A 16,823-nucleotide genomic window follows, 5' to 3' on the forward strand; every position below is an offset into this window, starting at 1 on the left:
AAAATTAATGCATATTGAAACATTTCATTCTATGCATGTAAATCTAACTCCGTATTAAGCCCATAGGGCCACAAAGTTCCAAAATTAATAATATGTCTACTTTCCATCCTTAACAAAATGCACCCATATTCCATGCCTTGTACTGCATAAGGTTTGTTTAAAGCAGAAAAAAATAAACAACTAGTGTTACCATTGTGAACAGCGTGGAAATACTGGGCCACAGGATTATTAAGCCTAACATGCCTCACATCCCCTAAATGCTCCATAATTCTTCTGGTTTGGCCTATATATACCACTTTGCAGGTAGACAATCACATCCAATGGCATAAACAACCCCACTGGTACTGCAATTGTAAGATCCCAGGGCAATGAACTTCTTTCCATTAAAGTACCTGAAATGTTCTTGACTTTGTCACACACCTTGCACCTTCCACATCTAAAGGTGCCTACTGTGTTAGAACTAGTTTCCATCCTACTTGCCCTACTGTTCAATAATTCCTTCAGGTTGTGAAATCTGCTATGAGAAAAAACAGCCCTGCCCTTGAAAATGTTGCCCACTTCCTCATCCTGCTGTATGATAGGCCAAAACTTGTGCACTAACGCCTTCAATGTAGCTGAAAAGGGAAAATTTATTAACAAAAGTATATCATCCTTGCCCACTATATGCTAATCTCTACGCCCATGATGTGTTGCATGACTCCATACTCTCCGATCAGCAATTTGCTTTCTCACTTTTTCCTCAACCCTGTTTAACAACTGGCTAGAATACCCTCTCTTTGCCAACTTGCATCTAACAATGTTAAATTCCCCATCCAATGTGGTTCTGTCATGAACATTGTCACTAATGCACTTGAATTCTCCATAAGGGAGCGAATCAAGTAAATGTTTTGGATGCATGCTGTCTGCACTCAAAAAGTTATTAGCCGCTGTTTCCTTATAAAATGGTTTAAACGACACTAGCTTGATGTTCATCGTGTTTCACTGTTGCAGTCATTACACTTGGGTTATCCTGCTGGCAGGCGACCCGCAGTCGGCCAGAGTTCCAAAGTCTAGGTCTGGCGTTGATTGCTGTCGCTTCTTCCCTGACGTCAGTGCGCCAGGGGTATATAAGATGCAGCCGACACCATTTTCTTCAGTCTTTCTTGCTGCGCGGTGCCCGAAGCAAAAGCAGTTTGCAAGTGCCAGTCGACCGACTTCTGAGATTTTCGAAAACGAATTTCAGAACCGAAGTCTTCAATAAAGCTAAGTACCCCGTTGGGGAAACTTTTTCTTGCTCCAGACCGATGTCAGTAAAAGTTAACAATTGTATTTCTTGTGGGAAGCAAATACCTCAAGGACTTTCATTCTTACTGTATTCCTTGCCTAGGCCCTGATCACGACGTTACTAGTTGTCGGTTTTGTGCTAGATTCAACAAATGCACGTGTCAGTTTGATTTTGCTTTACATTACTTTGGCCGAAGGTTTAATTACATAATGCCGTCGGAACAACCGATGACCGGAATTCATAAAAAATGCAAAGACAAGGAAAAAGACAGGCATCCGAGGTCCAAAACAGACGACGAAGCCTCTTCTAGGCCCGTCGCCGGTTCTCAGTGAGGCGCTTTTGCAGCCCCTGACACCCGCTACCTCAGAGCCACAGGCCATATCCGACTCCCATGTGGAGACACCTAGGCCTCTGGAAACTCAAGGTATTGGGCCTGCGGAAACTATTCTGTTTTCAGACCTTCACAGCTTACTATTAAGTCCACTACAGCAGCCAAGGCAAAGTCAAAGACACCATTAAAGACAAAGAAACAAGTACAGCATTCTCCTGGACAGTCCTTGCCAAAGAAACAGATGCTTAAAATGGCCAAAGACCTAATTACTTTGATCAGGGGCTCCCATCCCCCTCCTGATAAAAGGCCTAGGCAAGACACTGACTATGACTATGACTCCTCTAACCAGGTTTCTGTTTCTTCTGATTCTTCTTCAGATCAGGAATATTCTCTCCCTCCCTATGAGGACTCTGATGCAGAAGAATCTATACCTTCCGCCTCTCCACCTGAGGATTATTCTTTTGGGGAAACCTTGCACACCATGAGGGAGCATTTCCATTTGGAGAGCCAGGATTATTCAGAATCCAAGAAAAGGCTCAGAGATTTTCTTTTATTGCCTCAACACAGGCCCCTAGCTATCCCCCTGTGCTTGATATTGTTGATGATGTTTTCTCTGAATCCAGTCTGTCTCCTGATTCTTTACCGCTGCACCAGTCAAGCCAGACAGGTACTAGAGGGTCCCAGATTCTCATAAATGTCTTTATAAAAACCCTGCTGCTGACCCAGAAACAATCTCTCAGGGTCCCAAAGGAGTTAAGGCTTCTACTGCAAAAAAACCCTGTCCCCTCTGATAGGGATTCCAGAGCTCTGGATAGATGGGGGAAGAAAGTTTACACTTTTGCTACTTTAGCTGTAAGGGCTTTAAACTGCCAGTTTCACATGCTTAAATATCAACAGTACCTCATGCCTTTGTTAAAACAGAAAATGGTTACAAACTCAGAATGTCCTGATAATAAGGAAATGCAGGATTTATTGCATGCAGCTGAACAAGTGGGGAAGCATACTCTGCAATGTGGTTTTGATTCTTTAGAGGCTTCTTGTATAGCCGCAGTTACAGGCTCAGTCATTCGAAGGCATGCTTGTTTGAAAGAACAAACTTTACCTGAACATGTTATAGTAAAATTATTTGATGCTCCATTACAGCATGATACTTTGTTTAGTGTTAAGGCAGAAGAGGTGTTAAAGAAAATGGAGGATAAAGCAAAATCAATGCAGACAGTAAAATATTTCTTGCAGGTACAACCACCTAGGTTTAGCAGAAACTGGCCTTCAAAAAATTGGTCCTTTCCCATGTCAGACAGGCCACAAAGAGGCAGATACAGACGCCCAAGAGGCAGATCTCAGCCCCAAGGCACATACAGACCTAAACAATGGGGTGCTTCAGCCCCTAAAGGAGGAGAAGACAAATCACAACCTTACAGGAAACAGTCCCAATGACTTCCCTCTACCAATGCCAAGCACTTCACTTTTGGCAGCACCCTTAGGGGGAAAGCTAGCACTTTTCTCACAAAACTGGCACATTATCACCCAGGACAAGTGGGTACTGAATATTGTTTCCCAGGGTTACAGGTTCCACTTTCACACCCTTCCAAAATCAAAAGGTATGCCGGACCTGCCACAAAACCAATGGGCAGAGGCACAAAAACAAATTTCTGCTCTCATGGATATGAGAGCTATTCCAAGAGTACCACAGCAAGAACAGGGACAAGGATTTTACTCAAGACTTTTTCTGGTACCCAGAAAGGACAAAGCCTGGAGACCAGTACTGGACCTGTCAATCCTAAATACTTTCCTGGATGTTCCAAAATTCAAAATGTTAACACTACAGCAACTTTTACCCATGCTGGGTAAGAAGGCTTGGCTAGTTACTTTGGACCTCAAGGAGGCATACCTGCATGTCCCAATCACAGTCTTGCAGAAGATACCTCAGATTCATAGCTGGCTCAATGCATTACCAATTCTCTGCACTGCCCTTTGGCTTGTCTACTGCGCCCAGGGTCTTCACAAAATGCCTGGCACCAGTGATTGCATTTTGCAGACAAAAAGGAATTCAAATATATCCCTGCTTGGATGACTGCCTTATTCAAGCAGAGAGCAAGGACCTTCTACTACAGCATCTGGCGTTTGTAAAAAGATTACTAATTTGCCTAGGGTACACAGCAAATGAAAAGAAATCAAAACTAGTGCCCTCTCGAGAGATAATATTCCTGGGTGCAAGCTTAAATACAACTGCCCAGATGGATTATCTCACGCCAGATAAGCAAAGGCAACTGACTCATTACTTTCAAATAATGGCAACAAAGTCCCAGCTCCCTGCAAGAAAAATTTTGCAGGCCCTGGGCTTCATGGCATCCTGCATTCTACTAATTCCATATGCAAGACTGCATATGAGGAAACTGCAATGGTACCTGAAAAGTGTTTGGACTCAACATTGCCACAGCCTGGAAACACTAATAACTCTAATTCCCTGCCTGCAACAGGAGTTTCGATGGTTGGCATGGGTCTGTCACCACAACAAGGGACAGCCTTTCACCTTGCCCACAGCCAGGCAGACAATAATCACAGATGCATCGGATTATGCCTGGGGGGCACACATGGCAGGAAAATGTATTCAGGGCACGTGGCCCAAGGAACAAATGCATCTACACATCAATCAAAAAGAGATGCTAGCTGTACAGAATGCCCTGACAGCATCCAGGGATCTACTCCATCCAGGACAACCATTACTAAAAACGGACAATACCACAGTTATGTGGTACATAAACAAGCAAGGGGGCACACATTCCTACCCCCTCTGCAGGCAAGCCATGACTTTGTGGAACACAGCACTGACCTATCAAGTACATCTGCAGGCACAATTCCTGCCAGGAACGAAAAATACACTGGCAGACGAACTAAGCAGAAATCTCATGGATCCTCATGAATGGAAACTAAATCCACAGGTCTTCAGCATGATAACAATGAAATGGGGACGCCCAGACATAGATCTTTTTGCCTTCCCTCACAATTACCAGCTACAGAGATTCTGCACAAGAACTTATCATTCACAAGCCTGGAAAGTGGATGCTCTATCATTCAGCTGGAAAACCCTGACAGTTTACGCCTTTCCTCCACTGCCTCTTCTTCCAACGTTGCTCCTAAAAGTCAGACAAGAGAAGCCAAAAATGATCCTGATTGCCCCAGACTGGCCACGCCAGCACTGGTACTCAATCCTAAAGAGCTTGTCTCAAGGCCCAGCCTGGCCTTTACCTCAAATTCCTCATCTTCTGACTCAACACAACAATCAGATTCTGCACAGTCAACTCCAAACTTTAAATCTGGCTGCATGGCAAATTATATAGCCACCCAGACCGCACCACTCTCTAAGGCTGTTATGGATGTCATTTTAGAAGCCAGAAGACCCAGCACTAGAAAATCTTATGCAGAAAAATGGAAGAGATTCTGTGCTTGGAATCTGGCACAAGGACTAGAACCACTTGTTCCGAATATACCTCAGATTTTACAATACCTAACTGAGATGCTGGACAAAGGCCTATCCTTCTCATCAATTAAGATCCATGCCTCTGCCATTTCAACTCATTACAATACGAAACCTCCTATTTTCTCGCATCCACTACCGAAACAGTACCTCAGAGGGGCAAAAAACATAAGACCCCCAAGGAGAGCACCAACACCTACTTAGGACCTCAATTTTGTGTTAGAAAAGCTCACACTGCCTCCATTTGAGCCAGCCAATATAGCCGATATAAAATTCTTATCATGGAAAACTGCTCTGCTCCTAGCAATAACTTCAGCAAGAAGAGTCTCAGAGTTACAGGCATTAATGGCAATGGAACCTTTCATAATTTTTCACCAGGACAGGGTCTCTCTAAGGACAAACCCTACATTTATGCCAAAGGTAGTATCCAGTGTGACTCTTAACCAAACAATTCATTTGCCAACATTCTATCCAAATCCCCAGAATAAAGGGGAGAGACTTCTGCACACATTGGACATACACAGACAGCTACAATTCTACTTGCTCAAAACAAAAGCTTTCAGAAAAACTGAGCAACTGTTTGTAGCTTATGCTGCAGGATCACAAGGAAAGCCCATCTCAAAGCAGACTATTTCAAAATGGATAGGACACTCCATTCGCTTCTGCTATTCACAACATGGCAAATCAGTGCCTAAGGGCATTAGGCCATATTCTACCAGAGCAGCAGCACTTCAGCCTTCCTCAGAGGAGTACCAACCAAGGGCATTTTAGAGGCTGCAACCTGGAGTTCAGTGCACACTTTCACCAAGCACTACCACTTACCTCTCTACTCTAAATCCAGAGCAGGCTTTGCCACTGCGGTTCTGCAGGGCCTGGTAGCCTCTCCTAATCCTATTTAGACCCAGCCACCCTACCTCAGCTTTGGGATTCTACCCAAGTGTAATGACTGCAACAGTGAAACATGATGAACATAGTACAGTTGTGTACCTACCATAAATGTAGATGTTCGAGTGTATTCACTGTTGCAGTCCAGGTTACCCACGCTCCTTCCCCACTTTCTTTGCTGTGACTTATCCATACCTTTCTATCCTATACAAACTATGTGGTGTATTTGCTTGTAGATGAAGGCTTTGTTTTTATTTCACTGTATGTTTTTATTAGCAATATGAATTGCCTACCTATTTGGGGCACCTGACATCTGCGGCAAGAAAAACTAAAGAAAATAGTGTCTGCTGCATCTTATATACCCCTGGCGCACTGAAGTCAGGGAAGAAGCAACAGCAACCGACGCCGGACCTAGACTTTGGAACCCTGGCCGACTGTGGGTCGCCTGCCAGCAGGATAACCCAAGTGTAATGACTGCAACAGTGAATACACTCGAACATCTACATTTATGGTAGGTACACAACTGTACTTTTTTATCCACAAAAAATTCCAAATCCAGAAACTGTCTTATGTCCGAGTCTGATAGGATACTGTGACGCCATACTGATTCTGATTTAGTTCCAAATGAACTGTTCAAAAAGACTAAACTCCCCCTCTACATGTAAAAAACAAATCATCAATATAGCATTTGAAAACTATAACATTTTCCAAAAAAAATGTATTCCTATAAACACAGCTATACTCAAAAAAACCCCATAAAAATTATGGTATAAAATGGGGCAAAGGATGCCCCTATAGCAGTTCCTGTTGTCTGTAGAGTAAAATTGTCCTCAAAGCTAAATGCATTGTGTGTCAGTGCAATCTCCAACAGCTGTAAAATATAACTTGTTCTGGGAACTTCCCCCAATAGTCCGGCTACTGCTTTCAGATCCCACCGATGAGAAATATTAGTATACAAGGACTTAACATCAACAGTTGCTGAGAAAAAAATCTTTTTTGCCACTCAGTTCCTCCCATAATGTCTGTGAGCTCTTTAACATTTCTAATGTGTGAAGGGACCCTCTTCAAATGCTCTTTCAACTGTGCATCCATAAAAATACCAGTATTCTGGAGATATCCCCCTACCCCTGATACTATGGGTCTCCCAGTGGGATTTGTTAAGTCCTTGTGTACCTTGGGAATGGCATAAAACTTAGCCATTCTAGGATATTTTACATGTAACCTTTTATAGGTTCATAGGTTCATAGGTTCATACTAGGCTATCTGCCCAAGGGCATTTACAAGCCTAGCCCATAGTTTTGTGGCTTACGCCACCCCTTTAGTATGGGGAACTATACCCATTATTTTGCTGTGCCTCTGTCGAGCAGTGACACTGAGGTAATCCCTGGGGTATATCTGCGATCTCCCATCCATTGGTCAAGATTTCTCTTGAACAAGGCCAGCGAGGTGCTCTGCCTCACATATACCGGGATTTTGTTCCACAGCATAGGGAGTCTTTGGGTGATGAATCTATCCCTCCAGCACGTCCTATTAATAGCCGTGTCGAGGTTTAAGTCTCCGCCCTTGTGGCTCTGATGGATCTAGATTTTTTGAGGTGAAGCATATTCATCAAATCTGGGTTTGACATGGCCTTGTATGTTAGGCAAAGGTCACCTCTGAGCAAGCGGTGGCGACTGAATAGAGCTGGAGTTCTTTCAGTCGGGCAGCATAGGACAGATTTTTGAGACCCTTTATCCTTTTGGTGAGGAACTTTTGTGGCCTCTCCAGCTGCTGCAAATGTCGGGTCAGATACATTCCGAATGGGGCATTGTACTCAATCATTGGTCTGATGAGTGATGAGTAGAGGGAGACAATGACCTCCCTTGATCTAGATGAGAATCCCTTCATGATAAGGTGGGCAATGTAGAAGGTCTTCCTAACTACTTTAGCTACATGGGTGTCAAATGACAGACTACTATCAACCTGGGTCCCCAGGTCCCTGATAACTTCTTCTGTGCTCAGTGGATTGCCACCTATTTGGTAGCTAGGGGTAACCTTGTTTTTCCCGAAGGGTATGACTATGCATTTTTTGGCATTTAACTTTAGGCCATGGCTCTGGCACCAGTTATCCGTTTCTGTGAGACCCTTCTGAAGGATATCTGTGTCAGATGTGTTTTCTACTATGGCCCAGTTTGCAGTCATCTGCAAACTTTGTCAGCCATAACCCTCCTGTGTTTGCTTGTACTTGGAGAAGTAGATGCCAAACAAGAGTGGGCCTAGGACTGAGCCCTGTGGGACACCACTTGTGACAGGCTTTGAGTCTGACATGGCGCCAGCAACTCTGACCCTGTGGGTTCTGTCACTCAGCCAGTTTGCAACCCATCTTGTGATGTATGGGTTAATATTTAAGCTGATGAGTTTTTCAATGATACCCGAGTGGGGTATTGTATCGAAGGCCTTCGCCAGATCGAGGTAGGCTGTATGGACTGCCTTTCCCTCATCAATGGCTTTGGTGACTGTTTGAAAAAGTCAACCAAGTTTAAAGGCATGATCTGCGTCTGACAAAGGCAAACTGCTTTGGAACCAAAGTCTGCAATAAGCCTATGTCTTTATATATGAGGTCCATAATGATCCTCACCATGGCTATGCAGATTAGGCTTGTCAAGCTAATGGGCGGTAATTTCCAGGGTCGGTGGAGGCACCGCCTTTGTGAAGTGGGACCACAGTTGCAGTGCGCCACTCCTGGGTGTATCCAGAGGTAAGGCTCTGATTAAACAGCTGTCCTAGCTGTGGGTTTAATTCCTCATTGAGTTCGGTGGAGCACACAGCCGGGGACACCATCAGGTCCCATGGATGCTGTGTTTTGCTTTGGAGAGCAGTTCTCACTTGGGCGTTGGAGATGTTTGGGGGGCTGCAATCATTTGGTATAGATATCTCTCCTTTTGGGGGAGGAGAAGTTTGCACTGAACCTGTCAGCCAGTATGTTGGCAATGTCCGTAGGATCAGTAATCTTCACATCATTTTGAACTAGTTCTGAGCATATCTGGGAGTTTCCTCCCAGGTTTCTAACATAGCTAAAGAAGGCCTTATGATTGTCTTTTGAGTCTTTAGCTATTTTTCTCTCAAAATTTGCTTTGGATGATTTTATGAGAGCTCTTAGTTTTTTACTTATAGTGATCAAGGGTGTCTTACCTTTGACATCAGTGGTGGAAAAAAATCCCAGTCTCTCTCCCTTTTCAAGTAATTCCAGCAACAAGTCATTATATGCATCCAGAACATTTGACTGCACCTGTTCATAAACACCAACTTCCTGCAACAATTCCTTCACCATATTGTTATATTTAACTCTAGACATTATTACCCAGTTACCCCCCTTATCTGCCTGTGCAAAAACTTCTTTATTCAAGCTTCTTAACTGCCTTAATGCATTCTGTTCATGCTTTTTCAAGTTATGGGGCTTATAACTGACATAACACTTCTTATATTCAGCTTGCAACTGTTTATATAACACCTTCTCAAAATTTATTATGGCTGAGACAGTTCTAGGCAGATAAAAAGTGCTGACATAAGGAACTTTAGGAATATTACATTTTCTATAACCAGTGTAATATGAAAAACTATCCCCAACACTATCCCTATTACTTTTAAGCTCTTGTTCGTAAGCAAAAATATCCACCAACTCATTGTCATGTAGTGACAAATCTAGCAATGGTTCCTTATTCTCATCAGTGCTGCACCTTACATTACCATTTGCATTTTCTGAATTTGTTTTAGAAAAAAATGCCTTTAAATGTAGTTTGCGACAAAAAGCACATATTTCTAACATTGTCTGCCAAGGCTAGAAAATATGTTGGTACAAATTTCATTTCTAACTGCAAATCTGATAGATTAATAATATTAAACATTTCACTTTGACTCACTGAATGTGAACTATTTACATTATTCAAGACACACCTGTTATGCTCCTTATTACGTGACAACATCATTAGTAATGTTAAATCCAAAATGTCCAATTCTCTGATTTTCTTCATTTCTTCTTCTGCCACCTCCAGTTGCACTTGCTTTTCAATTGCTGTGGGCTCACTCTCTGACCACTGCTCTGCTCGCCATGCTGGACACCTCCTTCACTCATTTCCTCAAACGAAACACATTTCCTGCAGTTGATGCTGCTGCTTGCTTCTGTGGACGAAAAGGATGACTCTCGCGAACTCTGAGACCTCATAGCCGTATTTTTTAAGGTGGACCTGCTCTGCCTAGGTTTTCTCTGCCACTGAAAGATGTGGTTGTTCTAAAATAATAATGATCTCTGTACAGTTTACTGCGTTTCCTTTCAAGTATTTCAGCCTCAGCTTTGCCCACTCTCTATTGTTAAATACGGCAGATGTTCATCGTGTTTCACTGTTGCAGTCATAACTGTAGGGTGCTCCTGCCGGCAGGCAGCCCGAGGTCGGACAGAATCCCAAAGTCTGGGTCCGGCGTCGGCTGTACAGGCCAGTACCCTGATGTCAGTACGCTCTGGTACATAGCCCTCAGCCGACGCCATCTTCTCCAGTCTTTCTTGCCGTGCGGTGGAAAGCAGCTCGCAAGTCGTTGGTTGGCGATTTTCGAACAGCGTTTTTTTGTTGTTGTCGGTCCGAAGTTCTTACTTCTCTTCTCAAGCTAAGTACCCCGTTGGGGAATCTTTTTCTTGTTCCTCCGATGTCAGAAAAAGTTAATAATTGTATTACGTGTGGGAAACAAATACCTCATAAAGATTTCCACTCTTACTGTCTACCTTGCTTAGGCCCTGACCACGATGTTTCTTGTTGTCGGTTCTGTGCCAGGTTTAATTCTCGTACTATCAAACACAGGTACGACTGGGCTCTGAATTACTTTGGCAGACGCTTCAATTATAGAATGTCGTCGGATGCTACTGGAATTCAAAAGAAGCGCAAAGACAAGGACAGGCCTCCGAGGTCCAAACAGGACTTGTTGCAGCTGGAGCCGGCGTCCGGTTCGGCTGTCGTCAGTGAGGCGCTTTTGCAGCCCCTGTCGTCCGCCACTTCTGAACCGATGGCCGATACGGACTCCCATGGGGAGCCATCAAGGCCTTCTATTTTATCTGCTGCAGGACCTTCGGACGTCGCTCCCTCGGATGGGTCCGGAACCGCTGTGCAGGTACTGGCTTCTGAGGGGGTATTCAGGTCTACTCACATCACTATTTCAAAGACAAAGACTCCTGTTAAGTCCAAAGCTCCTGCTCAAGCTACTTCTGAATCTACTCCCAGGACACAGAAGCAATTGTTAAGGATGGCTGAAGATTTGCTTACTATGATTAGGGGTTCTCACCCCCCCCCCCCCGAGAAAAGGCCTCGACAGGATGTTCCTATGGATTCATCTGACCAGGCTTCTATATCTTCTGTCTCTTCCTCTGATCAGGAATATTCTTTTCCTCCTTATGAGGATTCGGATGCTGAGGACTCCTTACCCTCTGCCTCTCCGCCTGAAGATTTTTCTTTTGGGGAAACCTTACATGAGATGAGAGAACATTTTCATTGGGAAGGTCAGGATTATTCTGCTTCCAAGAAGAGGCTTAGAGAATTCCTTCTTCTTCCTCAACATGGCTATCCCTCCTGTTCTTGACATTGTGGATGATGCTTTTTCCGAGGCTAATTTAAATCCTGACTCCATGCCTCCTGCTCCCTCTAAGCCTGATAGGTTTTATAGGGTTCCTGAGTCTCATTTGTTCTTGTTTAAGAATCCTTCTGCAGATCCTGAAACTATATCTCAGGGCTCTAAGGCTGCTAAAGTTGCTTCTTCTAAGAATCCTATTCCCTCTGAGAAGGATTCTCGTGCCTTAGACAGGTGGGGTAAAAAGGTATATACTTCTGCTACCCTTTCTGTTAGTGCTTTAAATTGCCAGTTTCATATGTTTAAGTATCAGCAATTTCTTTTGTCTGTTTTAAAGCAAAAGCTTGCTCCCTTCCTGCATGTGCAGAAGATAAGGAACTACAGGATGTATTGCACGCAACTGAACAACTGAACAAACATAGCTTGCATTGTGGTTTTGATGCTTTGGATGCTTCTTGCAGGGCCGCAGCCTCTGGTACTGCTATCAGGAGACATGCTTGGCTGCGTGAGCAAAGTTTACCTGAACAGGTTAAGGCTAAATTATTAGATGCCCCTGTTCAGCATGATGTTCTTTTTGGATCTAAGGCTGAGGAGGTCATTAAAAAGATGTAAGAAAAGGCAAAATCTATGCAAACTGTGAAAGATTTCTTGCAAGTTCAGCCTCCTAGATTTTCCAGGAATTGGCCCTCCAAAAATTGGTCCTTTCCCACGTCTGACAGGCCTCAAAGTGGAAGATATAGACGCTCCAGAGGTCGTGGCCAAGCTCAGGCCTCCTACAGATCGAGACAATGGACTGCTTCTTCACCTAGAAGGGGAGAAGACAGATCCCAATCTCAAAGGAAGCAAACTCAATGACTCTCTCGGTTGGGCTACAGGACCTCTTTACCTGGATGCCCCTCTCGGAGGAAAACTTTCTCTTTTTTACAAAAATTGGACTCATATTACCCAGGACAAATGGGTATTGGACGTGATTTTAAAAGGCTACAAGTTCCACTTTCACACCTTGCCAAGGGCTTTCGGTTGGCCAGATCTGCCAAAACATCAATGGTCAGAGGCCTTAAATCAAGTGAATGCTCTTCTGGCCATGAGAGCCATAGAGCCTGTTCCACTCTCGGAGATGGGAAAAGGGTTTTATTCAAGACTGTTTCTGGTTCCAAGAAAACAAAGCTCATGGAGACCTATTCTGGACCTTTCTGTGTTAAACACCTTTTTGGAAATTCCAAAATTCAAGATGCTTACTCTGCAGCAGCTGATTCCAATGCTCTCTCAGGACGCCTGGATGGTGACATTGGATCTAAAGGAAGCTTATTTACACATTCCCATCAGGCGGGAACGCAGGAAATTCCTCAGGTTCAAGGCAGGTTCGAGACACTTTCAATTCTCTGTACTGCCCTTTGGTTTATCTACTGCGCCCAGAGTCTTTACCAAGTGCCTGGCACCAGTAGTGGCTTATTGCAGACTCCAGGGGATTCAGATTTACCCCTATTTGGACAACTGCCTTATTCAGGCAGACAGCAAGGATCTTTTACTCCAACATCTGGATTTTGTTCAACGTCTTCTCCTCCTACTGGGATTTTCAGTGAACACAAAAAAGTCACATTTGATCCCTTCTCAACAAATGGTATTTCTGGGAGCCCTCTTAAATACAGCCTTACAAAGGGCCTTCCTCACTACAGAAAAGCAACTACAGCTGGCTTCAATTTTCAAAACTTTGGCAACTCTACCTCAGCTCACTGCAAAGAAATTCCTGCAGGCACTGGGCTACATGGCTTCCTGCATTCTGTTGATTCCAAATGCAAGGCTTCATATGAGAAAGCTTCAATGGTATCTGAAAAGTGTATGGTCGCAGCATTACCACGATCTGGGCACTCTGATTCCTCTGATCCCCTGCCTCCAGAAGGAGTTCCTTTGGTGGTCCAGGGTGTGTGCGTTAAACGAAGGAAAGCCTTTCCGTCTTCCTCAACCTTCTCAAATCACAACCACGGACGCCTCGGATTATGCTTGGGGAGCACATTTTCTAGGCAATTGCCAGCAGGGAACCTGGACAAAGGATCATCTTCACTGGCACATCAATCTGAAGGAAATGTTGGCAGTTCAAAATGCTCTTCTAGCCTTCAAGAACCTTTTGCATCCAGGACCTCTTTTGATTTGCACAGACAACACCACAGTCATGTGGTACATAAACAAGCAGGGGGGTTCTCATTCATACCCCCTTTGCAGACTAGCTATGGCTTTATGGGACACAGCTCTAAATCTGAATCTTCATCTCCAGGCTCAATTCATACCAGGAGAACAGAATCTCTTAGCGGACAGCCTGAGCAGGAACATTTTAGATCCTCACGAATGGATGCTAGACACCAACTTATTCAACCGGATTACTGCAGTTTGGGGATGCCCCCAGATAGATCTGTTTGCATCCCATCTCAATCATCAGCTGCCTCTTTTTTGCACCAGGTCATTCCACAAAACAGCTTGGAAAGTGGATGCCCTGTCCTTCAGCTGGAGAAACCTTTCGGGATATGCCTTCCCTCCTCTTCCTCTTCTTCCTCGGATTTTACTAAAGATAAAACAGGACAAGCCCAAGTTCCTCATCTTGATTGCTCCAAATTGGCCTCGAAAGTTTTGGTATCCAACTTTAAAGCACCTGTTCTTGAAGCCTCCTTGGATTCTCCCTCTGAACCCTTCTCTTCTGTCCCAGCATCAGGGTCAGTTGCTACATTCCAATCTCAAGACCCTTTGTCTGGCAGCTTGGCTCTTCAAAGGAATTTGATCTCTTCTAGCCTTCCCAAACAAGTTTTGGATGTTCTTTTGGAAGCTAGACGACCTAGCACAAGGAAATCCTATGCCTCTAAATGGAAGAGATTTTGCATTTGGATGCAGGACCGAGGCTTGGACCCTCTGGTACCTGATCTCTCTTCTATTTTGCTTTACCTTTCGGATCTTTTGTCTAATGGGCTTTCCTTTTCTTCCATTAAGATTCATGCTTCTGCTATTTCTGCTCATTTCAATACTGATCCCCCTATTTTTTCTCAACCTTTGATGAGACAATTCTTGAGAGGGGCTAAGAATTTAAGGCCTCCTAGAACCCCTCCTGTTCCTGCTTGGGATCTTAATTATGTTTTAGAAAAACTTACTTTGCCTCCTTTTGAGCCTGCTGCATCTTCAGATATTAAGTTTTTATCTTGGAAGACAGTTCTTTTGTTAGCTTTGACTTCTGCCAGAAGGGTCTCAGAGTTGCAAGCTCTCATGGCTGTGGAACCATACCTTATTTTCCACCAGGACAGAGTATCCTTGAGGGACCAATCCTACTTTCATGCCTAAGGTGATTTCGAAAGTGGCTTTGAATCAAACAATTCACCTTCCTACCTTATTTCCTAATCCTCAGAATAAAGGGGAAAGGATTTTGCATTCCCTGGACGTGCACAGACAGTTACGATTTTATTTGGACAAGACTAAAGAGTTCAGAAAATCTAACCAATTGTTTGTTTCTTTTGCCTCCAGTTCTCTTGGAAAGGCTATTTCCAAACAAACTATTTCCAAATGGATTTCTTATGGAATAAGATTTTGTTACACTCATCATGGGAAACAATTTCCAGGTACTGTGAGAAGTCATTCTACTAGAGCAGCTGCTACTTCTACAGCTTTTCTCAGAGGGGTTCCTACCAAGGATATCTTGGAAGCTGCCACTTGGAGTTCTGTGCATACTTTTTCCAAGCACTACAATCTCCCTTTGTATTCTAAGACCAGGGCAGGCTTTGCCTCTGCTGTTTTGCAGGGTATTCTTGCTGCCCCTTCTGTCTAAACCTCCCTTTTTTCACTGCTTTGGGATTCCACCCTACAGTTATGACTGCAACAGTGAAACACTATGAACATAGTACAGTTGTGTACACCTACCATAAATGTAGATGTTCGAGTGTCTTCACTGTTGCAGTCGGTGTTTCCCTCCCTCCTATCCCCTCTTTTTCTCTTTTTTGTGGTGTATTTGTGTTTCCTAGTGGGATTCATTTATGATTTATTGGGGACTTGTGACATCTAGGGCAAGAAAGGCTGGAGAAGATGGCGTCGGCTGAGGGCTATGTACCAGAGCGTACTGACGTCAGGGTACTGGCCTGTACAGCCGACGCCGGACCCAGACTTTGGGATTCTGGCCGACCTCGGGCTGCCTGCCGGCAGGAGCACCCTACAGTTATGACTGCAACAGTGAAGACACTCGAACATCTACATTTATGGTAGGTGAACACAACTGTACTTTGTAGTTTCCCCCTTAAGCTCATCCTGCAGCTCCAAAATTGAATTTCTTAATTGTTCATGCAGTCTGTTGTTACGTTTGGCAAGTACTTTAAGGCACCCTAAAGTATACTGTAAAGCGATATTCTTCCACTCCTCAAATAAATCAGCTTCATCTTCAGAAAATTCAGAAGCTGAAAGTTTGTCCACCATTAAAACCTGAGGGGTTAAATTCAGGCTGATGTATTTCTCCAGCAACCGGGTATCATAATATAAAGACACCTCCTTTACAAGCAAACGTTCTAGTCTCTTATACCTGATTGCCTGCTGGTCTCCCAGTCCATTACAAGACCACAAATCAAAAGCAGCCACCTTCTCATCCCTTTCTCTCCACATTTCTGTACAGGAAAGAAAGGTAGTTACTGAATTGGACCTGGAAATGGATATGTCACCACCAACCGAAGCTCCAGTAACCGACATACTGTCAGAAAACTCCAAAAACACTACTCCACGAACCAAATCACCAAGGACAAAAAAACCCACTGAACAACTGGAGCAACGGTCACCATCCACCTTTACTGTGTTCCTAGTACTTTGGCATCAAGCTTTCCAGGGAAAAATCATACACAAGAATGGTGTGCTTATAGAAAGCACACCATTCTTGTGTATGATTTTTCCCTGGAAGGCTTGATGTCAGGAACAATAAAGTGGATGGTGACCGTTGCTCTAGTTGTTCAGTGTGTTTTTTAATCCTCATTTATCCTTACCAGGAGGATTACCTCTTCTTAGTCAAATCAGTTCATGACACCCAAACATCCTTTATCTTTGTTATAGACCTCTTTCAAAAAAAAAAAAAAAATAGACATCAGTCTAAATCTGAAGAAATCTTCCCTCAACCCATTTCACAGGTTAAGATTTCTAGGATGCCTGTTAGCCAGTTCTGTCGTGATGGCCTACTCCTGTCTGAAAAAGTGTAATTTTACCTGCTATAGTTTAGTTCTCATCAGTTCAGGTTCCTGTTAGAATGTCACGTGTTCATAACATCGACT

General features: G+C 43.8%; 1 protein-coding gene across 1 annotated transcript in view; it reads left to right on the forward strand.

Moving 5' to 3' along the window:
• LOC122805601 (THAP domain-containing protein 2-like) overlaps positions 1–16,823 on the forward strand; it is a 59,554-nt gene that overhangs the window by 30,989 nt on the left and 11,742 nt on the right. The gene's annotated exons all lie outside the window — the stretch shown is intronic.

The sequence above is a fragment of the Protopterus annectens genome, chromosome 6.part1 (assembly GCF_019279795.1).
Source record: "Protopterus annectens isolate FY-2018-M chromosome 6.part1, PAN1.0, whole genome shotgun sequence".
In the NCBI taxonomy this organism is placed as follows: Eukaryota; Metazoa; Chordata; order Ceratodontiformes; family Protopteridae; genus Protopterus; species Protopterus annectens.